A 21,418-nucleotide genomic window follows, 5' to 3' on the forward strand; every position below is an offset into this window, starting at 1 on the left:
CTTATTAAATTTGTTAATCATGTAGGCCCAGTCCTTTTCAGCAGCAGCCTGGGAACACTGTCTGGTTAAATGACCTGCTCAGAGAAATGCTGCAGGCAAATTAAGGTATAATGAATCAGACCTTGTGCCATGGATTACAGAAAGCAGTTCACAAATAGCTCAGGGCCTTAATCCTCTGCACTAACTTTCAGACAAAAGATATATTATACTAGTTGAAAGAATATCACTTTATATAAACTTAATTCAGTCATATTATCCTGCATATCCAGAAAATATTCCAAACAATTTGATAATCTGTATACTACAAGACACCACAATCACCACTGCAGTATAATACCAGTTGCTTTAGTATTGAATATCTTGAAGTCTGTCTATCATTTTACTGGATTTATATGTGGAAAAATGTACTTCATTTTTTACACTTGTCTACTTCTGTTTAATACAATTTGATTATTTAAAAATATTGGGATGAGTACTTACTGCACCCAGCTTATTTTCTTAGTTGTGTGTGTTTTGATGGTATCATTTTTTTTATTTTGATACCTTGCATCCCTATGTTTTTGTGAATTTAGCCTGTGCATGCTGTGTGTATAATGTGTGAGAGTGGGAGAACTGTAACTGGGATTGACACTCTGAAGGTTCTGAAATGTTGCTGTCTGGTACAACATCACCACATGTGCAGATGTCGCCCACTGAAAAGACAGTAATCCTGAAGTTCAATCAATAGGAATAACAACCTAATGCAGCCAATGACTACCTTCCGTGATTTCTGTGTTTGTGAATTTGTTCTATGTTCTTTCTTTGTGAATCTCTTCACCTGGACTGTGCCTGCAAATAGTCTACAGTTCTCAGTGGTACCCTGGAAAACTAAAATAAATACATTTATAATGAAATGTACATTATTTTACATATGTTGCATGCAACATTTTCGAGGCTCATTTCTCTACACAGACAGAAAAAAGATGAACATGAAAATGGGTCAGATGAGGCACTGACCATCAGTTTAGAAAAGGCAAGAGGCATGTTCAAGCCATACAAAACAGATCAGGTAGGACAGGAACTAATGGTAAAGCACTACCAATATCCCAAAGTAAACATGAACGTTGAGATTAATGTTGATGTCCATTTCATAGGGCACCAAATTTCCACATATGCCATAGATTGCTTTACAGTTTCTGTAAGGCACTACTTTTTCCATACATTTCCTGAAGAAAATAAAAAATAAAGTTCTTGACAAAGCTAAAGGATGAAGTATGTCTAAAGGCACAGTGTAATGCCATAAAGCCTGCACTTTACTACACTGAATGCTGACCCAGAAAAATAATGCACTGTTTTCTTAATCTAGTTATGTCACATTAAGTGACCATAACTGTCCTTTTATGAGAGAAAAATGAAAAAAAGAAACGTACTGTCTGATTAACTTTCTTACTAGTAAGGATTCTGGTCTTTGCTATAAAATAAATCATTTATTTCCTCCAACAATACTGTTCTTCAGGGTACCACAGACATGCTTTATATACTATCTCTGGAAAATAAATGATTTCTCTAGTGAATTAAATTCACAACTAAAGAAATGTGAAGTAATGATCATGATCTATAAACTTCAACATCATCATCCCCATGCTAGCAGTTCTGTCTATGCAGACAGACACAACACAAACGTGCAGCATGTCAGTAACCTGACCTAGTTCCACTGAAACAGCCTTCACGTCTTGACAAATACCTAAAACACTGTTATTGGTTCAGCAAAAGACGATGCATGATTAACAGCAAAGAGGACATGTATGCTTTTGTGACATGCACAAAATCCAGATAATCTGCACACCACTTTCCTGGCATCCATTTGCAGTGTTGCACACTATACTGCAACCTGCCTTCCTAGTACAGTTGCACAAAAGAACTGCAAACAACTGCAATTTTTTACAGGTATCAAATGATCATGGAAAGGAATGAAATGTATGCCAACACATTTTTTACATTACACTGCACTCTTGACAAATAACATTATAACATGAAATAGCATTTGAACTCAGTATGAGGTGCCTAACAGCAACATTGAAGTCTTATAATATAATACAGAACCACCCTGTTCAGTAATCGTGACAAAGTACATATACATTAAACCATAGAAGCAGTTCTAATCAAACCGTAACCAGTCTGATGCACTTTCATAATTTCTTTTATTAAACTGCAAAGTTTGCAAGGTGATTTCCAAGCACATTTATGAACACAATGAAAATATTTATATCTTTGTTTATTGTCTAAAACAAGCGTTTGTCCGAAGGCATGGATAAACCTCAAGAAATGTGCTTAGAATGACACCAGAGAATTATAGGTGCCAAACCTTGCTTCCACATGTCAAAGAAATATAGCTCAAGACAAGGCAAATGGCTATCATAAACATGGTTTATATTTCTCATTATCAAGACTTACAAAAAGACGCAAAGGGTAGATATACTGAAACAAAGAAGTGCAACATAAATGACTTATCCAAGTTTTAATAGAAATAAATGGCGTATTTTTATTCCATAAATTTAAGATAACATACTGTTCTTTGAAGAGGCACTCAGCTGATATAAATAATAAAAGGCAAATAAACTGTAAACCTGACTTGTACAACGATTCATTTGCTTGTATTCCTGTTTACTCTGAATACTCATTTGCAGTACTCAAAGAAATGCAAAACATGTAAACACAGACATAGCACTGTGACAACAAAATGCAGAAATGCAAGGAAATAAAGGAAGACAACAATGGCTCGTTATTATAAGGAATAAAAGGACATTGCAAAAAGTGCAATATTGCAGCAACATATTATTCTTAAAGGAAAAGTAGCTATCATCAGAATAATACTGTCAATCTTAAAGCATTAATTATTATAACAGGAAGTTCTACTCACAATTGCAGTAATTTGAAACTTGTTATGTCTAAGGCTATCTGCAGACTGAAGCTGCTTTCCTATCTGTAGATAAAGCAAAGCATTAAATACTCAGTGCAGTACTGACCATACAGAAGCAGCACTTGTTATATAGATTCCACAGTAGACCCCTTGGTCAATAATCCCAAACGTTTCTACTTAAAAGAAATCTTGGTCTGCGTCTTTAGACAGCTAAATCCTTTGATTACCACACTCCACTGAAGCTCATTTTACAAAACACATGCTGCCCTGCTTTTCTTCGTCCCAGCACAGCTCGTATAATCACATTCCAATGGGGAGTGAGCTGATGGTGGTTTCCCTGGCAACCATGTTCAAGAAAGCCAATGACAAAGGCGTATGACTGTTGCTAACTGGATAACAATTACTATCATTGTACATAATAGCTGTACAACCTTAATGAAAACTGCACAGCCTGGTCAGCATTTACTGTGCCTGTTCTGTATGTTCTCTTTACAATATTGCTCTCAGACCATGGTCCTTCTGAAGTTTTTTTTTTTATTTCACTTTTTTAGGGGGAGGTGTCCACTGATGGCAAATAATCTGCTTGTCCTAAGCAAGTCTATGCAATGTGTCAATGTTGCATCTTCAGCCTGGGTTTTGAAATGAGTAAACTGCTTCCAAAATCTCCAGAAGCCTGTGTCTTACAATCATGAATCAAGATCGTCCCTGCCTTTTTAGTAATCAGCTTTAGCACCTATTGCTCAAGCCTTTAGTTAATTTCAAGCAGCTTTTTCTCACTCTCCTTGTTGACTATGTGTAATGCAAAGTGGAAAACTAAGATCCATCATACTACTGGCAGTGCTCTAAAATTAAATTTCTTCCAGGTGCAGGATGCTATGTGGTCTCAAATCTGCCTGGGTCCTGCATCATACTGCTGTTTAGAAAGATTTTTTATATCCTGCAAAACTGGTTCCTGGTTCAACCGCTCCTACTATGGGATTTACTAGCTACATATTTACCAAATGCCCCAAAACTGTCATACTGTATCTGGATGAACTATTGTTTCTACCAACACCCCTACTCCCTCAAGAAAAGGCAGAAAATGATCAATGAGATGCATCATCCTCCTCTCCTGGGTTTTCTTTCGAGCAATAATCGGTACTTGTGTATTATCAGAACCAGAGTCTAAACAACTCACTGTTGATATATTCTGGCAGCCCTTCACGCTATTGTTTTGTTTGGGTAAGAAAATCCACCTTTTTTAGGATGTAATGTTTAGAACACAAATTAAATAAGGTCTAAGGAAAACTGACTGAACTAATCATTTGACTGTTTCTTCTTCTGTGATGTAAATTGTACAGCGATCACTGTCAATATAGATTGAAAAATGTTTTTTTCTTGGCAGCTTGAACCTTACCTAGCAGGATACATTTGGCATGAAGCTCAAGCTGCAAAGAAAAAAAGACCATTTTGAATCTATATTCACAGCGATAGCCATAAGATTTCCACCACAGAAGAAGAGAGACAGTCAAGCGTTTTCCAAGCCCTAACAGCATGCCAGGTCTTTTACTGAAGGGAACAGATTAATAAACTCAGCAGCCGAGCCGCTCCAATGTTACGAGCGCAAGGGTAGCAGTGAAACCAATATGCTACAAAATAATTCACTGTTAAGTACTATAGAAAATACAACAAAACAAATTCAATGTATGCCACAGTAATGATATAAAAGGATGTGTTTTTATACCACAAAGCCTGATATGCTCAACGTCCATCCTACTCTGGAGCCTCCAGACACCTTATGACATTAGGGGGGGAGAATCAGTTGGCCTTCCATGTTTAAAAGTGGTACTTCGATTACTAGCTACAAATCATTTACATCCAGATGACACCATAACACTATAGAAGTTTTACTTACAGTCATGCTGTTTACCCATCTCTACCATGCACAACTGCAGTGTGAATCCTTTAGAATCTGGTTGCGATAATACACAGGTACCCAATAATCTACTTCTGCATCAGTCAGCAGTGTCAGTTGTACTGGATCAGCAGCAGATGCAATAGTCATAGGCCTAAGAAGACACCTTTTACCTCACCAGTCAATGAAAAGTATCAGAGTCAGTTAGCAGAGGCTGATTTCAGCTGCTCAAGAAGCCAGTTTTCTGGCAAGGCAGAGTACAAAATGGCCTAGCTAATTAATATTTCTTGAATTTACTGACTGCCTCATTATTACTTTTTCCATGTCCCCCTATCAGGAATTATAACAGATATCACTTTTCTGCTGAACAAATTCTCTTATAACTTTACATAGTACTAATACATCATGCTGGACATGTAAAATGCCACCTTCTGCAACACTTACATTTTAAAGTTCAAAATGAAATGTCAAGTGTCAGGGATAATCACGAATGAACCACGTTATAATCCACAGTGACTACATTTATTAAAATGTTAACTGCTTTCTTCCAATACAATTCCATAGATTTCCTTAGAAATTAAGTATATGGTTACAGATGAACTTTTTAAAACATCACGTAAATTACATACAACCATACTTTAGTTCTGAGGAAGTCCACAAAATAATAGTGGACAAAAGCACTTAATTTTTTAATAAATATGATTACTGGGGATTACAACATGGTTTGTTCTTGACTATTCCGGACACCTGATGTTTAATTTTACATGTTATTTTTTTTATAACACGCAACTGCTGTCCTTGTTATTTATTTCACTGTTTATCTATTATGATTTACAACAAATCCATTGATTATAGTATGCTCTTTTCCCATGCAGTGTCGTCAGTGACGTATACTCTGTCTATGCCATATGGTGCAACTATTTTATGATCATTCACATTACAGAACAAGAAGAATAAACCAAAGTTTACAGTTAAAATACAGAATGCAATGCAAAAGTACCAGCTATGGAATTGGTCTGTAACTACTAATTGTGCTCATCCTCAAAATGATTATATACCGTTTGATAAAATTATATGTTATCAATCTCCCACAGGGTTGGAAGCACTTGTACATTTTGTAATACTCAACAAAACACCAAAATAGCCAGCAAAGAAAGCCATCAAGTTCAGAATGGGAACTCATTGATCAGTCATAAACTGATAATCCAGGAAGTAGTATAAATACCAGTCTATTTAAGCTTCAAAAATCCATTAGCTTTTCATCCACCAACAGGAATGGACTTCAGAATAACAAACAGGGATAACAGGATGGTTTATATTGAGTTAATAGGAACGTTGTTAAACATGCTTAACCAATGAACATTCAAGAATAATTAACTTATTTTGCTACTCTTACATGTTTAAAGATGCAGTACGGAACACTGAAAGAGTTGTAAAGACAAGCTATTTAATATCAGTAGATTGGACAGACTACAGAGAACCATATTAAGTTGATAATAGCTAAAATTTAAAATAAACCAAACAACTTGAAATCACTTCTTTAAAGCTGCCTTGTTCTGTGAGAATTATGAAGCCTGATAAGGGTGGTGGAATTGTTTTGTTCGATAGTTTTAATTACAGTACGGAAATGTTAAAAGAAAGTGGGCCTTACACTACAGCCTCTTATCAATGAAGTTAATATAGCCTATAAAAAACTGATCAATACTTGGAGGAGGGTTTACTTCAGCAATACTTGGACACTGACAAATACAAATTTTTGAAAAACCCAATCCATTGATACCATCGATCTTTAGAATACCAAAGATACTTGAGAGTATTACTAATCCTCCGTTTAGACCTATTGTTTCAGCTGCTGACTCAAAGACCTATCCCTTTGCAGTAATGAGAGAATGTAGAAGCCCATTCAAGAAATACCCACCCATATGATTAGGGACTTTTTAAGAAGGCTCAAGCCAGAATTATGGGTAAGGGAAGTTACTTTTTTTAACTACTGATGTAACAGATTTGCTTTCTTGTACCCCACAAGAATCTGACTTAGAATTATTTCACAAAGCTTTTAGAGGTTTTGACTTTTTGACATCTGTTCATATCATCTTACTGCTTGGATTTATGGAGATTGACCTAACAACTGTATTTGGTTTGAGGGCGAGATTTTTAAACAAACCAATGTTGAAAGGGGCATTGCTTCCACTCCCATATTTGCAAACTTAGTGATGTTTGCATGGGGAAGCAAATATCTGTTCCCGTCTCCATTTTTAATTACATCTACACTATATCCATTACCATACAAAGTTATACAAACAATAGCCTTGGCTACCTCAGTCAGCTATAGGTATTCTCCATCTGCATAGTTAATTCATAGCTTGTTTCACCCAGCTGCAGTGAACAATGGAATGAATCTATCCGACCCCCCCCCCCTCCGTTGCTATATTAGACTTTTAAGGAAAGTTATGCAATAGATCGAGTTTCCTGCTGACTTTTGCCAAGTTAATAAATAAATTCAACACCATATAATGCTATGTGTTCTTGTCACTATTGAAATTATGACATTTAATGGTTTTATATCTATTTGTACATTCTAAACTATTTTTATACTTACTAATGTAAATAAGGTGTTTCAGAGTTTTTAACCATTTCTTCTGCTCCCTTTGTACACCCTAAGCTGTTTTTTCTGTGTTTATCATTGTTTAAAATTGTGTAACTGATTGTAGTAGCCTATTAAGACTAGTTTCAGAGCACTGAGGCATAAGCTTTATCTGCTATATCTGCCTGTCTTTCCCTTTCTCACTGCTTAGTGTGCAAATCTCTCAACTTTTCTCATCTCTTTCTTCACATTCTTTCCCCTTTCCTAATCAACCATTTATCTCTCTTTATTTATTACAGCCCCTTTATTTCCTGCACTGTGTATACTACCAAACCCTGAATGGACTTCCTTGACTATTCCCCTAAATTCATGAATGCTGCAACAAGAACCAGTTATCTTGTAAATTCTGCCTGCAGTGTAGGTTTTGAGTGACGGTTTAGTCCTCATCTTACACTATCTTAAACAACCGGAGTGCACTCCACTGGATCCACTTTCTACCCATCACTCCCATTTCCATATATCTACTCATTAAATTCCCCCTGCAAGCATTGGCTTCCACAAATTAAAATTACCCAATTGGTCTACTCAAGCATCTTGAATCAAATGTGTCTTCACTTTTTGCCAATTTTTGCAATGTCTGACTAAAACTGTCATGCCTCAAATCCACTTACCTGGATTTGCTGTATTAGCTGATTGATTTTTGCTCTCTGCCTGTCCCGCATTCCAGCTCAGCTCACTCAGTTAACACACGCTATGCTTGGGCTCACTCCACTCCCCTACCGTACCCCCATTCCCTCTCAACCCCCCCCTTTCATCACATTTATACTCTCCTGAACACTCCCCCTTAATCCTCCTACAATCTCCCCCACTGCTTCCTCTACACTTCCTCTGACAATCCTCACTTGCTTCCCTTACATCACTCTGTCAAATGATCTCCCCTCTTTCTACAAACAATACTCCTATTCCTTTTCTCCATATTTCTCAAGCTTATAACACAAGCAACAACATTAAACCCAGACTCATTACCTCCCAAAACAAACTAAATACTCATGTTCCACTCTTTATTCCTTTTCCAACATTAGCCCTAACCTGTATTATGCAACTTTCTCTGTGCCAAAACTCATATTCTTTCCACCAACTATTCCTTATAGTATATACCCAACACTCAGTACCACTTTCCTCTCTATATAATCTCTAAGCTCTCACATATACTCCATTTTCTTCCATACACTTTCTTTACACATCTGTTCAGGCGACATCCATCCCTACCCTGGGCCCTGTACCAATTTCTTCTCTTCAAAACCTTACTCCCCTAAAAGTTCAAAAACTCTTCATATAACTACTCTAAATGTTCAAAGTATCTGTAATAAAACCTCAGAGTTTCATGCCTGGCTTTCTCTAACAATACTAATATCCTAGCTGCTACAGAAACATGGTTAAAACCCACTATACAGGACTCCAAGTTTCTCCCACCTAACTTTAATGTTAATTAGGACAGACAAACATACAAAAAAGGAGGTGTGTGTTGCTATAATCTACCCTAATAACTCAACGTCTCACCATTTACAGAATCTATTCCTCAGTTCCAAAATGCTGAGATTCTGATCTCCTTTCGGGAAATCAACTGCTCTAAAAAACTTTGCATTATTGTCCTATACATCCCCCCTGGAAATAACATACCAGTATTAGAAGATATCCTTTCTTGGATTTCCTATACTATAAAAAAATGAAACAATTATCCTTGGTGACATGAATACTGATCGGGCTTCCATTTCCACTAAACAAATACCTTCCAGCATAAATTTGTTTCACTTCACCCAACTAATCTCTACTACTACTAGGTACAACAACAAAACCAATGAAGGCTCCATCTTAGACTAGATTGTCTCAGACCCCTCCAAGTACATAACTTACAGTACCATGTCCAATCTCCATTAGTGACCACCTCCCTGTCTATGCTATCCGAGCTTGTTCATCCTTCCCTAAAGTTCACAATATCATACTTGTCCAAAACATATCAAAATTTAACTCCTATTCATTTAATAGCATACCAAACAACATTAACTGGAATAGTCTTAAAACCCTTCCACTGGATGATGCTCTGCTCTACTTTACTAATTCCTTTCTAAAAATGTTGAAGATCCTAGCTCCTACCAGAACCCAAAGAATCAAAACCAACCATGCCCTCTGGTTAACAAAAGCTACCAAAGAAACCATGAATACCTGGGACAGTTTGGAAACTCTGGCTTAAATCTAAGAATCCTTCCGATCTCATTCATTACAAACAGCTCCAAAACCAAGCTAAAAGACTCATCTCTAAAGACAAACAGCAGTACTTCTGGAATCTGCAAACAAATAGAAAAAAATAATCCAAAAATGTTCTGGTCTTCCATCAATAATCTCCTAAACCCCAGCACCAAACCCAATCCCTGCCCTCATCCCGACATGCCTACTGAACAAATAGCCAGTATCTAACTCCTACATTATTGATAGTAATGCTAACATTACTTCTTTTTCTTTACCTCTCCCAAATACTATTTCTACACTCTCCTCTCCTCCTCCCTTGCAACACACCTTACCTCAGAATCCCCCCAATACCTCAACTATTTTACATAATTCCTCGCCAAGCTTCAACACCCCCCTCCAAACTGCACAAAATAATCTTCCCAGCCAAAATTTAATCTCTCTCTTATCCCTACCTCCTACATCAAAAAAACTCCTCCTGAATTTAACACCCTGCTCAAACTCAGCTGATAGAATTCCTGCCAAATTTCTTAAAATCACTGCTGACACAGGGGCCTAACCCATTAGCATTCATATTAACAGATCTAGTCAAGAATCATACATCCCTTGCCTCTGGAAAAAAGCAATCATCCTACCACTTCATAAAGGTGGCCCATCAACTGGTATCTCTAATTTCCGATGCACTGCCATACTTTCCCCTATCTCTAAAATCCTTGAAAAATGTGTGCAAAAACAACTCTTACACTACCTTCTAAACAACAAAATCCTCTCCCCAAAACAGCACAGGTTCTGCACAGTTCATAGCACACCCACTGCACTAATATCCTGCTTACATATGGTCAACAAAGCCCAAGACTCGGATTAAATTTTATCAGCCCTTTTCTCGATACCATTTCTCACTCTATCCTCCTCTTCTAGCTCTCCAATATAGGACTACCCCCCCCCCAGTCATTTAACTGGCTGAAAAGATCTCTCTCCAATAGGCAGCATACTGTTAAATGGCAGAATTCTATTTCCCCTTACTTTCACAACCTTACAGGTGTACCTCAAGGCTCAGTTTTAGGCCCTCTCTTGTTTAACATCTTTATCAACAATCTCCACCAAGCTATCCCACATGGCTCCCTAGTCCAGTATGCAGATGACTCCAATATAGTCTGCTCTGCTCCCAACACAAACATATTGCAGCAAACTACCCAACCAGCATTTTCCAATGTGGAGACTTGGCTTAGCAAAAATCACCTTTCTTTAAACACCAAAAAAATAAATAAATAAACTTGTGATATTTACTCCTAAGAAAAATACACCTATCAATAAAGCTGACCTCAATGTATTCCCTCTTAAATCTACCAAAACTGAGCTAGTAACCCATACTGAATTGTTAGGAGGAGTAACTGATGAAAACCTTATATTCGAACTGCACATTCAAAATAATACAAATAAGACTCAAAAAAACGTGATTACTCTACAGATGCAACAACTTCCTCTCCCTACCGACTAAAGCATTAGCACTATTCTTACCTGTTACCCTCTCTAACCTAAGGCCCACCTTTACTAACCAACCCACAAGCTTCCTTGAAAACAACATCAGAAACTTGTTATAACAAGATTGCTAAATTTGCTACAAACAGTCGCCATTCTACTCATCACTGTATTGCCCTAAAAAAATTACAACGGCTTGAAATCCCTCACTACCTATTTCTCCTTCAGCTCACAACTACACAAATTCATTCATAAACTACAAGACTGCTCTGCCTACTCACCCTTTACAACCCCATTAGGCCTCTGTGATCTGAAAAGCAACATCATCTTCAAATTCATAAACCCAAATTACCTGCAGGTGAGCTATTATATTCTTGGAATATTGCCAGAATACAGAATAACCCACCTACATTTATCTGCATGCAACAAAGCCCTTCTAACTTCAAAATTGCACTGTACAACTATCTCCTCTCCAACTGGACATGCAACTGTTCATTTGCTTCCTCTGCTGTTACTAAATTCCACTAACCAAAGCTAAATCTGGTTTTATCTAGTTCCTGTTCCAAACATTTGCTTTCTTGATAATTCCTAACAAATTTTTTACTACTTAATTCTTCCTAATGCTTTCTCTTAACTCCTTAACCACTTTTTGCTCTCTTCTCCCCCGCCTTCCACTTACCTTCGACTTTTCTTTCTGCTCTATTTATTTTCTCTTTTTTTCTACAGTACATCCTACGTACTTTCCCCTCCACAATCTCTCTTCTACATTCCATATATGTATATATATATATATATATATATATATATATATATATATATATATACAGATACATATCAAGGTATTCGCTTATGTCTTTCTCTACACATACGTTTTGTTGTTTATCCTATGTAACACCTGAATTGCCATGCATTCCTTGGTGGTCATAACCGTATAACATTGAACTAATTTTGTTTTTGCCTAGCATTATACCATATTAATTATTCATTGTACTATGAATATGTCTAACCTTGCTATTAATATAATGTTTTATCAGCCTCATCTATTCTCAACAATTTTTTATTTATATAATTTTTTGGTAATTTCTTTTATGCAATTCTCTTGAACTTTTGAATTTCTTTTTGAAACTTCATGCAAGTGTTATTGTTACAGTTGAGCTTTTCTTCCCGGGCATCCACTGAAAATAGTGATTCACTGATAAGAGTGAACCACTAGGTATCAAAAACAGGAAATACTTTTATGCAGATGCACTAAATTAAGGAAATGTTAATAAAGGGAAGATTCTCTTTAGTCAGATTACAAAAGGCTAGTATCCATGGTCAGAGAAGTGACTGCTTAAATATAATCAGAAGAGCACAATATTATAGACAGGTAGAAGTTTGAAAATTATCAAGATTGAGGATGTTCAGATAAGCTCAGAAAAACAGAAAAAAACACCTGGTGTAGTGGTCCTAGTAAAAATTAAACTATTGGAAAAAAGAGTTAAAAAAAAACAAAAAAACAAAAAAAAAAAAACATGGCAAAAACCAAAAAAAAGCTAGGCTGCCACTTAGGATTACAAACTCCATGGATAATGAGGTAATCCATCCATTTAACAGATCATTAAAAGTCTGAAATATCGCTTTTGGTTCAGAATGCAAACTATTAGACTAAAACAAAGCTTTATGTAAGAATACAAAGGCAGGGCAAGGAACCGAGGGAACAGGCATATGAGGTTAGATTGTATAAGCACAGAAGACATGAGTGAAAGGAAAAACATGATGCGGGTTCACAAATCTGTACAAGGATAATACATGGGACCATTATTTCAAAATTGCAGAATAAAAATTCAGTACGACAATTAACAATGCTTTGCACAGAGGGTGGTAGGTACAGGAAGTGCGCTGCCAGAAAGAGTAGGTGAACACATTAATATTGCATACAAATCCAACAGAACAGAACATGACAGGGGTGGAAATATATTGCACATAATAAAAATAATGGTTGTTTACCTTACAGGCAATATTTGATTCTCACATTGGCTTAGGCTAAAAATGGCCCATGAGGCCAGTTAGCTTACTACTAAAATATGAACCTCTAACCCCAGAGACCTCTAATGCAAGCTGCAAGAAGACTTTACTCAATTAAGCAACTGTCCTCACTCTAACAAGCTGCTCATTAACCACATGTAAACAAATGGTATGGTTTTCTCTACACCAAAAAAAAAAAAAATCACAGTATTCCTTACTTTCCCTTAATGGATCTCATTGGTAACAGTATTTTTAACACCACTGAGCAGAAATATCTAGGCCTAACTTTGACTACAGTGCCAGCATTTTTTTGTAAATGAAAGAGTTAGATCTAAAGTACAAGGTCATCTGAAATCTGCTGCAGGATCACGCATCCTGTCTCTCCAAGGGCCTTTGTATCAATCTCTAGTCAATAATTCACTCAGAATACATATGGAGGGGAACAAAATCGGTATTTTTATACTCCTAATGCACGCATTACTGCATCACTGTAAACTCCTAATGAACTCCAACTGGCTTGCAGTGAATAGTGCTATCTTTCTTCTTATCTCATCGATCTTCAAAGTTTTAAAACAAGCTTAATGCCCCCTTTAAAAAAGGAACTTTCTAGTCAAGAGATATTCTATGCCTCTCCATTGTATGCCCACCTTTCCAAATCGAAATGGGGACAAAGGACTTTCTCATCACTAGGACGAGCTACCGTGAACCACTTGCCTAAAGATATCAAAAATTAAGAATCCATTGAAACTATTAAAAAAGCTCTTAAACACCTATAAAGTGAATTTTCCTGCAACAGCTATTGTTTTCTAACATCCTTCTAAATTAATTGTCCATTATTTTCCATAGATACTTCATATGTATACATTTTGCTGCACATAGAGTTTCTTACTATTTTCTTTCTCAAGATTTGATAATTCGTTATGTTCATCAATGTGCAGTTCATCACATACATGTAATTCGTATAACTCAATTTACTGTATATTCCACAAATATAAGTTCTTATGTGCAACCACATTATTGAAATCCTATTTTCTCCTGTAAATTACTACACCCTTGCTCTGCAGAGCCTGGGTTGTGAATGAAAAGGGTCAACTGATCAACTCAGTTAACCAGTAATACTCAGTCAGACTTTCCCGATAAACACGTAAAAAAATAAATAAAATAATCACAAGGCTTTTTTCAACTATATTATGAGTTTTAGTAGCAGTGATCACTACTACACCAAAATCAAAGTGAAGGGCACTACCATGTTTCAATATCGAAGCCATGGCAAATGTTGGGACTGACAAATGTTTTCCACTCCTTCACACTGCCATGTCCTCTTCCTTAAATCTTTTAATAGTGTTTCTTCCATTATCACTACTGAGTAGATTCTAGAATCTGTTACCAAAACTAGAAGCTCCATGAGCTCTGCAAAAGAGTACCTGCGGTGTCTGTATACAAGAGTGGTTGTGTAACCCAGGAAATAATCATCCCATTAGTCATTAATAGTCCCTGTGGGAAGATCTTAGTCTGCATCAGCAATGACAAAAGGTGTTAACACAAATACTTGACGCTAGTCAGGATAGTTTTGCAAAGGGTAGGTCTTCCTTGCTTAATTTGGGAGACTTTTCAGGGGGAGTTGACTGATGCCTCAATGTGAGCATTCTTGTCAATAAAAGAAAACAGACAGCCATTAAGAAAAAGTTTATACATTATAATATCTAACTATAATATCTAACTAGTTACACACATTTAATTAATTCATTCTTAAAGCCATAACTTTAAAGTTTTATGCTAATACTTCCATAATACCTGGTGAAATATTAGCTCTCAGTTTTGTTAACCACAAATAGGCAATCTCAGTTTTAATAAATAGATAATCACCTCGCAGTTCATGTTGGTAATGTATCCAAAAAACCTGAGGCTGCCAAAGACAAATGGAAAACTAGGCTGAGTTGAAATTCCAGTAGTTATTAAGGAGACTATCAGCCTAAAATGTCTACTTAAGAGTCATGACTTTAAGAACTAACTGAATGTCATGTGATTAGTCAAATACTATAAAATCACCTGTTTACACTGCTAGATTTACTTACTAAAGAAGATTTTACTGTGCATGCTTTAGATAATAAACAGGTTGGGTTCTAAGAACTCAAAAACTTTTAACTTCCAAGATGGCTGCACACCAAGTAATAGTTTAATTTTAGCTCTCCCAGACAGCCAATGAACTTGTCTTTTTGAGTAAATTTCAGTAACTGGCTAGTAAGTGGACTGCCTGGATGCCAGCAAAAAAGAAAGTCAGAGAACCTGAAAGAAAATCAATCATGAAAGGTAAGGAGAAAACACTTGCCTGGGAAGAATTCTGCAGCTGTTCAGCAAAAAGCAGTGCAAGCTCCAGATTTGGTGTAAGACATAACGTCTAGTAATGTAGAGGAGAAAATAAATCAAATGTCCTCAGAGCTGATTAAAATCAATGAAACACTGAAGGAGTATACCAACTCAAATAAAAGGCTGGAACAAATGGAAGAAGCTTTAAACATATTTTCAGATGAGGTGATAAAACTGGAAAAATCAGAGGTCGAAATGAAGAAAAGCCTGCTTTTGAGATTGCTCAAGAAGAGATGTTTCAAAAAAGAATATAATTAGAAGACAAAGCAAGTAGGAGAAACCTGAGATTTTCTGATGTACCAGAGAAACTGAAAGGAACACACTGTCTTAATTTTATCAAAGCACAAATAAGCAACTGGACTGGTATTCTACAGCAGTTAACTGAAAGGGCCTGATTGTGGATATGTTCCAAACCTGGCTATGAGAATGCATCCTAGACCTTTAATAGCAAAGATGCCATCTTACCAGCAGAAAGAGCTGAATCTAACAAAACTGTGGCAGACGAACAAAGTACTGTGGAAAATGATATACCAGGCAGAAGAGGAGTAAATCCATTCCAGTAACCATGGAATGTCGAGAAGCAGGCATGAGGTTCAAGCTGCTGTATCCAGCTATTTTCAGAATATTCTTTCCTGGAGGGCCAAAATCATTTTTTCATGTAGAACATGCTAAGGAGGAAATAGAAAAGTGTGTCCAACAACAAGTGAGCTATCAAACAGAAGCAGAATCTGCTTCTTGTTCTTCTGGTAACAAAGCCTGTAGACAGAGAATGTGCCAGTGAAACCTTTTAGGCATTTCAAAGGAAAATGCTTGAGAGACAGAAAAAAGCACAAGAGATGACTAGAGAACTTGGGAGTACATTGAAAATGAAGCAGAGACTGACTTTGGGGAGATGGAGATCAACGGAAAGAAAACCAGCAACTCGGAAATTGAAACAAATAAATGTGGTATTACAGAGCATTAATTATATTACTAAAATATGACAGAACAAGAAAACCTGGAAATATTGGACTTTGACATTGTTAAACTTGTAGGGGGATCCAAAGCATATGCCCTACTTCTTGTCATTAATGTTTGGAAGAACATTTAGGAGGAAGGAAGGAAAGAGTTAACTTTAACTAAAACAACATTTTATTCTTAACAGTAGTATTTTTATAATGCATGACATAACCTGCATGCTTTCTCAGTTTTTTGAATGTAATTGTGATACTAAAGTAAACAGATGCCTCTTTTTTTTCTTTCTTTCTCCTTATTCAGTTTTAATAAAGGTAGGCACTCCAATGTTAAAAAAAAAAAAAAAAAGTCTGGCCAAAACAGCACGATACAAGAAAAACTAATAAGCTTTTTTGTACCCTTGCATAGGGTAAGGACTAGATTATGGCCCTTGGCTTGATCTAGTAACATGTTTTAAGGGGAAGCAAATACATAAAAGAGAACTCTCAACATAATAAAAAATATTCCTCTAGAAAATAAACTGTGTGTGTCTAGTTCTCTTGTCTCTATAGAGACAATCTGATAAGGGGTAATAAAAATGGTCTACCGTCAATTCCGACAGCCACATCCCCGAAACAGCTTCCGCGAACTCCAAACTGTGACTTCTCAAAACCGCGAATGCTAATGTTCCAAATAACACAATATTGCCCCCTTTTTGACCCTGGTAGCTCATGTTTCAGCTGTGGAGCAGTCAGAAATGTCGACGTTCACTGTTTTTTTCAAAGTTTAGAGAAGTCGGTGGGATAGAATTCGTGGAAACGGTTCTCGTATCTGCACATTCGTGGATGTACTTTCGACAATATGAAGGTAAACCAATAAAAACATTATACTTCTTTCTTTCAATAACTTTCCTTTAATGGCTAGGAGATAATGTTTTCGAAAAACATTCAGGTATTTTTCTAATCTTCGAGAGGAGTACAGATGAGACAAAAACAGTATTTAATGTCAGTAGAAGCATAGGCTTTACAATCCTAACAATATCTTTGTTACATAGGCTTTACAATCCCAACAATCCCTTTACATCCCAACCGAGGCCCAAACAATGTTTTGCTCCCAACTTAACTGCATCACCCAAATTCTCCTAACCAAAAGCTTTCCGATTCCAAGGTGCATACCTCCCTACCAGATACTTCCAGTTCCGACCTACTAATAACCAATTTCAATCTCAGGAGCATTGTAAACAAAATCACTGAATTTCATGCTATCTGGCCAACTACTCTCCAGACATAGCCGTCATTCAGAAACCTGGTTAAAACCCCACATCAAAGACTATGAAATTACATACAACAGTTATAATGTTATTAGACAATACAGACTAAGCAAAAGAGGTGGTGGTGTAGCAGTTATGTTTAAAGAGTCCGTAAAAACAGAAAAACTACACTGTATATCACAAGACATTCCCAATGCAGAAATCCTCATCACCTACCTTCAAATAAATCCCCACAAATCTATAATTATTATTCATGCGTACCTGCCCCCTGGAAACAATCTTCACAATACAGAACTTCTCCTCTCTTGGTCTGCCTCCATATTCAGTCAAGAAACTATCATCTTAGGAGACTTTAATCTTGACTGACTCTCCTGTTCCTCAAACAGCCCTACTAATTTCATCAGCCTTTATAATTTCCCCGATATTATAAACTGTCCCACTCGCACTGATAAACACAATAAAAAACTGCCACTGCTGGACTGGGCATTAACTAATAAGCCAAACCCGAGTCACCAATCCAGCTGTCTATCTTTTAACTTTACTGACCATACCCTTACATTTCTGCTAAGGAAAAAAAAATAACTCAATCTCACATTCCCTATAAATACATCAGTAGTACGAAACACTTCTCCCCGGACCCATTTAATCAATTACTTCAAAATTACAATTGGTCACCATTAAAAAAATCTATAATTATACCTTGCACCAGAATTCTTTAACAAATTTCTTGACATCCTAAACAGACTTGCCCCATCAGAAAAATATGCGCCAAATCAAAACAAATACCATGGCTGTTTCCTAATACTACACTACTAATTAAACTGAGAGACAAATCCAGAGCCCTATACCTATCCTCCAAAAACAAAACCAGTGTCGTCACTTACCAGCAACTAAGAAACCAAACTAAGAAAAAAAATCAACAATGATAAACACTACTTCCAAACCTCTCAACAAAAGTACATTCACAACCCACAAAAATTCTGGCAAATAATCAACTACATCCTCAACCTGGGAAAACACCCTATCCCCTCTCCTTCCACATCCAATACCCCTGAACCCTTAGCCTCGTAGTTCAACTCGTATTTACTCTATCACCTGCCTCCTAGAAAGCCATCAACACCTACCACTCACAATCCCCTCCCCTGCATCTAGTACAACAAATTCCATCTCATTTAAACCTGTTCAAACATCCTAAATTAAAAATCTCCTAAGCAAACTAAAACCCTGATGCCTTCCTGCTGACCAGCTACCTAATTAATTCCTAAAAATTCAACACCATCCATCATCTATCATATCTCTATACCAATCAATCATTCAATCTCTGAACAATATATGCCTCACCTCTGGAAAACAACTCATTATTCCACTTCCAAAGAGTGGCCCCTCTAAAGATATCACTATCACCCCCCCCCCATTACAATCCTCCCTCCCATAGCCAAAATCTTGAGAAATGTATTCAGCAACAAGTCCTAAATCACCTTACCTCAAACAACCATCTAGCAGACACCCAGCACAGTTTCTGACCCAAGCATCGTACTAACACTACTTTAATAGCTTTCACAAATACCATTCACCACCTAATGAACAATGGACAATTAGTCTCTGCAATTTTCCTGGATGTGTCAAAAGCTTCTGACACCATCTCCCACCAACTACTACTTAACAAACCTACCACGTAAAATCTCAGTCAATCAACCCTAACATGGTTTCACAGTTACCTAACTGGCAACAGGCTACTAAATGGGAGCACAATCTCTCCTCTCTACTGCCTATATACAGTGTGTACCCCAAGGGTACATACTGGGTCCCTTTCTCTTTATCATCTTTACCAATAACCTAATTTATGCAACCCAACTTGCCTCAGACAGTACGTGGATGGCACGTCTCATCATTTCGGCCCCTTCCCCACTAGAACTCCAAGATAAGATGCAAAAATCATTCCAGGAAATTAAATCTTACCTTTCAAAACACCAACTCATTCTTAATCCGAATAAACCAAAGTTAATTATATTCACAAATAAATCTACCAAGTGCAGCTCTCTACCCCTCTCTATTCAATCCACCAATGGTACTAAAACTGAGCCTACTAACTTCGCCAAACTCCTAGGTATTACAATAGATGCCCGGCTAAAATTTGATATTCATATTTCCCAAAAAATTCCATGCTAAACTCGGTGCTCTCTACAGGGTTAAACCTTATTTAACACTATACGTCAGGCTAGCTACAAGCTATATCTCAGCTTTTATCTACTCTCCTATACTGGTCACACAATTTCACCAACTTGTGCAAGACCATCCTTCAAAACCTGGAATCTTGCTACAATAGCTAGGTTTGCCACCAATCTCTCCCCTAAAGCCCATCACTGTACTGCTCTTCAACAAAGAAACTGGCTTGAACTCCTCAACTGGTTAACATTAAACCAACTTACTCTCACCCACAAAATCATTCACAACCCCAATCGCTGCCCTGCAATTTCTACTCTGGTCCAACTACATGAAAACAGCAGATCCCTCAGGTCTTCCGACAGACTACTGCTCAAAATAACTGTCTCATAACTACCATGGGGATTCCCAAACAAAATTGCTAAGGTCAGGAATTCTCTTCCACTAAACATACAAAGCACTCCCTCCTATCCTTCTTTTAAATAAAAAAAAGAATATCTTAACAACTGCCTCTGCCCCTGTTGCTCTCCTGGATTATTTCCTCTCTCCTAATACTCATCACCTCTTTGCTTTCTCCTTTATACAGTCCATATCTATTTACTTCTTGGTATTAATGATAGTCTACTCTCTGTTGATTTAATTTTCTTTCCTTATGGCAACTTTTGTCTCTCCAAACTATCCACACACTATAATGCCTCATAATACTGTCTGGATGCATGCTCTCTGTCAGCTTTATATTACTAATTTCATACAAAGAATATGTAATTTAGATTCCACTTGGTTCCTTATGTGCAACATTTTTAGCTAGTTTCACTTTGAAATTTATATAAGGTATTATTCATAGCCTAATACTGTAAATTCTGTACAGTTTAAATTGTATTGTTTAAATTGTATTGCATTTGTGGATCTTTTCTCCCTGGATCTCCACTGAAAATGGGATACCAACCCAGTCAGACACTACCCAGTAAGCAAGTGTAAATAATTAACTAAATGAGTATTAGCATGGATAACCTTCCTTATAGGTTAGTCCAAGTCTATGCATGTGGCTATCAGTCTGGGGCAATTGTTTCTATTAGGAGGGTTAAACTTTAATATCTGAAGTTGTACACATTTGTCTGTATTAGTATGAAGTTAATAGGTTTTAAGGGTGTTCTGGGTGTGTGTTTTGTTTCTGTTTTTTGAGGGTTTTCACTAAAACAAAAAGCTTTGCAAAATGGGACATAGGTTGAAATGGATGTGATAAGAAACTACATAAAAGGTCAAGTGTATGCTTGTAATACAAAAGCTGAACTAAACATAAAAAAAAAAAACCTGTTAGACATAACAGGTGGGAATACTAACTTTTTAACATAAAGACACTTTCTATATTACCTTTAAATGTGAATGGTCTCATGGATGTACGCAACAAAGAAAGAAATGTAGAGTGCAAACAGCTATGCTACAGGAGACTCATTTGGAAAGAGGTGAACATGTCAATTTAATAAAGAAAGGATTGCAGGATGGTTATTCAGTGGAATATGAGACAAAGGAAAATGGGAGTACTTATATTAATTGCAAGAGGAGCTCCAATAGTGATAG

General features: G+C 36.8%; 1 protein-coding gene across 4 annotated transcripts in view; it reads right to left on the bottom strand.

The window, feature by feature from the left end:
- FGD4 (FYVE, RhoGEF and PH domain containing 4) overlaps positions 1-21,418 on the bottom strand; it is a 1,935,878-nt gene that overhangs the window by 1,779,728 nt on the left and 134,732 nt on the right. The window contains exon 1 of one of the 4 annotated variants that reach the window (XM_044088115.1): positions 3,006-3,170. The exons of the other annotated variants lie outside the window; for them this stretch is intronic. The gene's annotated coding sequence lies outside the window, so the exon portion shown is untranslated. Of the gene's footprint in view, positions 1-3,005; positions 3,171-21,418 lie in introns of those variants that run through there. 4 annotated transcript variants of the gene reach the window in all.

This window comes from Protopterus annectens, chromosome 11.part0, assembly GCF_019279795.1.
Source record: "Protopterus annectens isolate FY-2018-M chromosome 11.part0, PAN1.0, whole genome shotgun sequence".
In the NCBI taxonomy this organism is placed as follows: Eukaryota; Metazoa; Chordata; order Ceratodontiformes; family Protopteridae; genus Protopterus; species Protopterus annectens.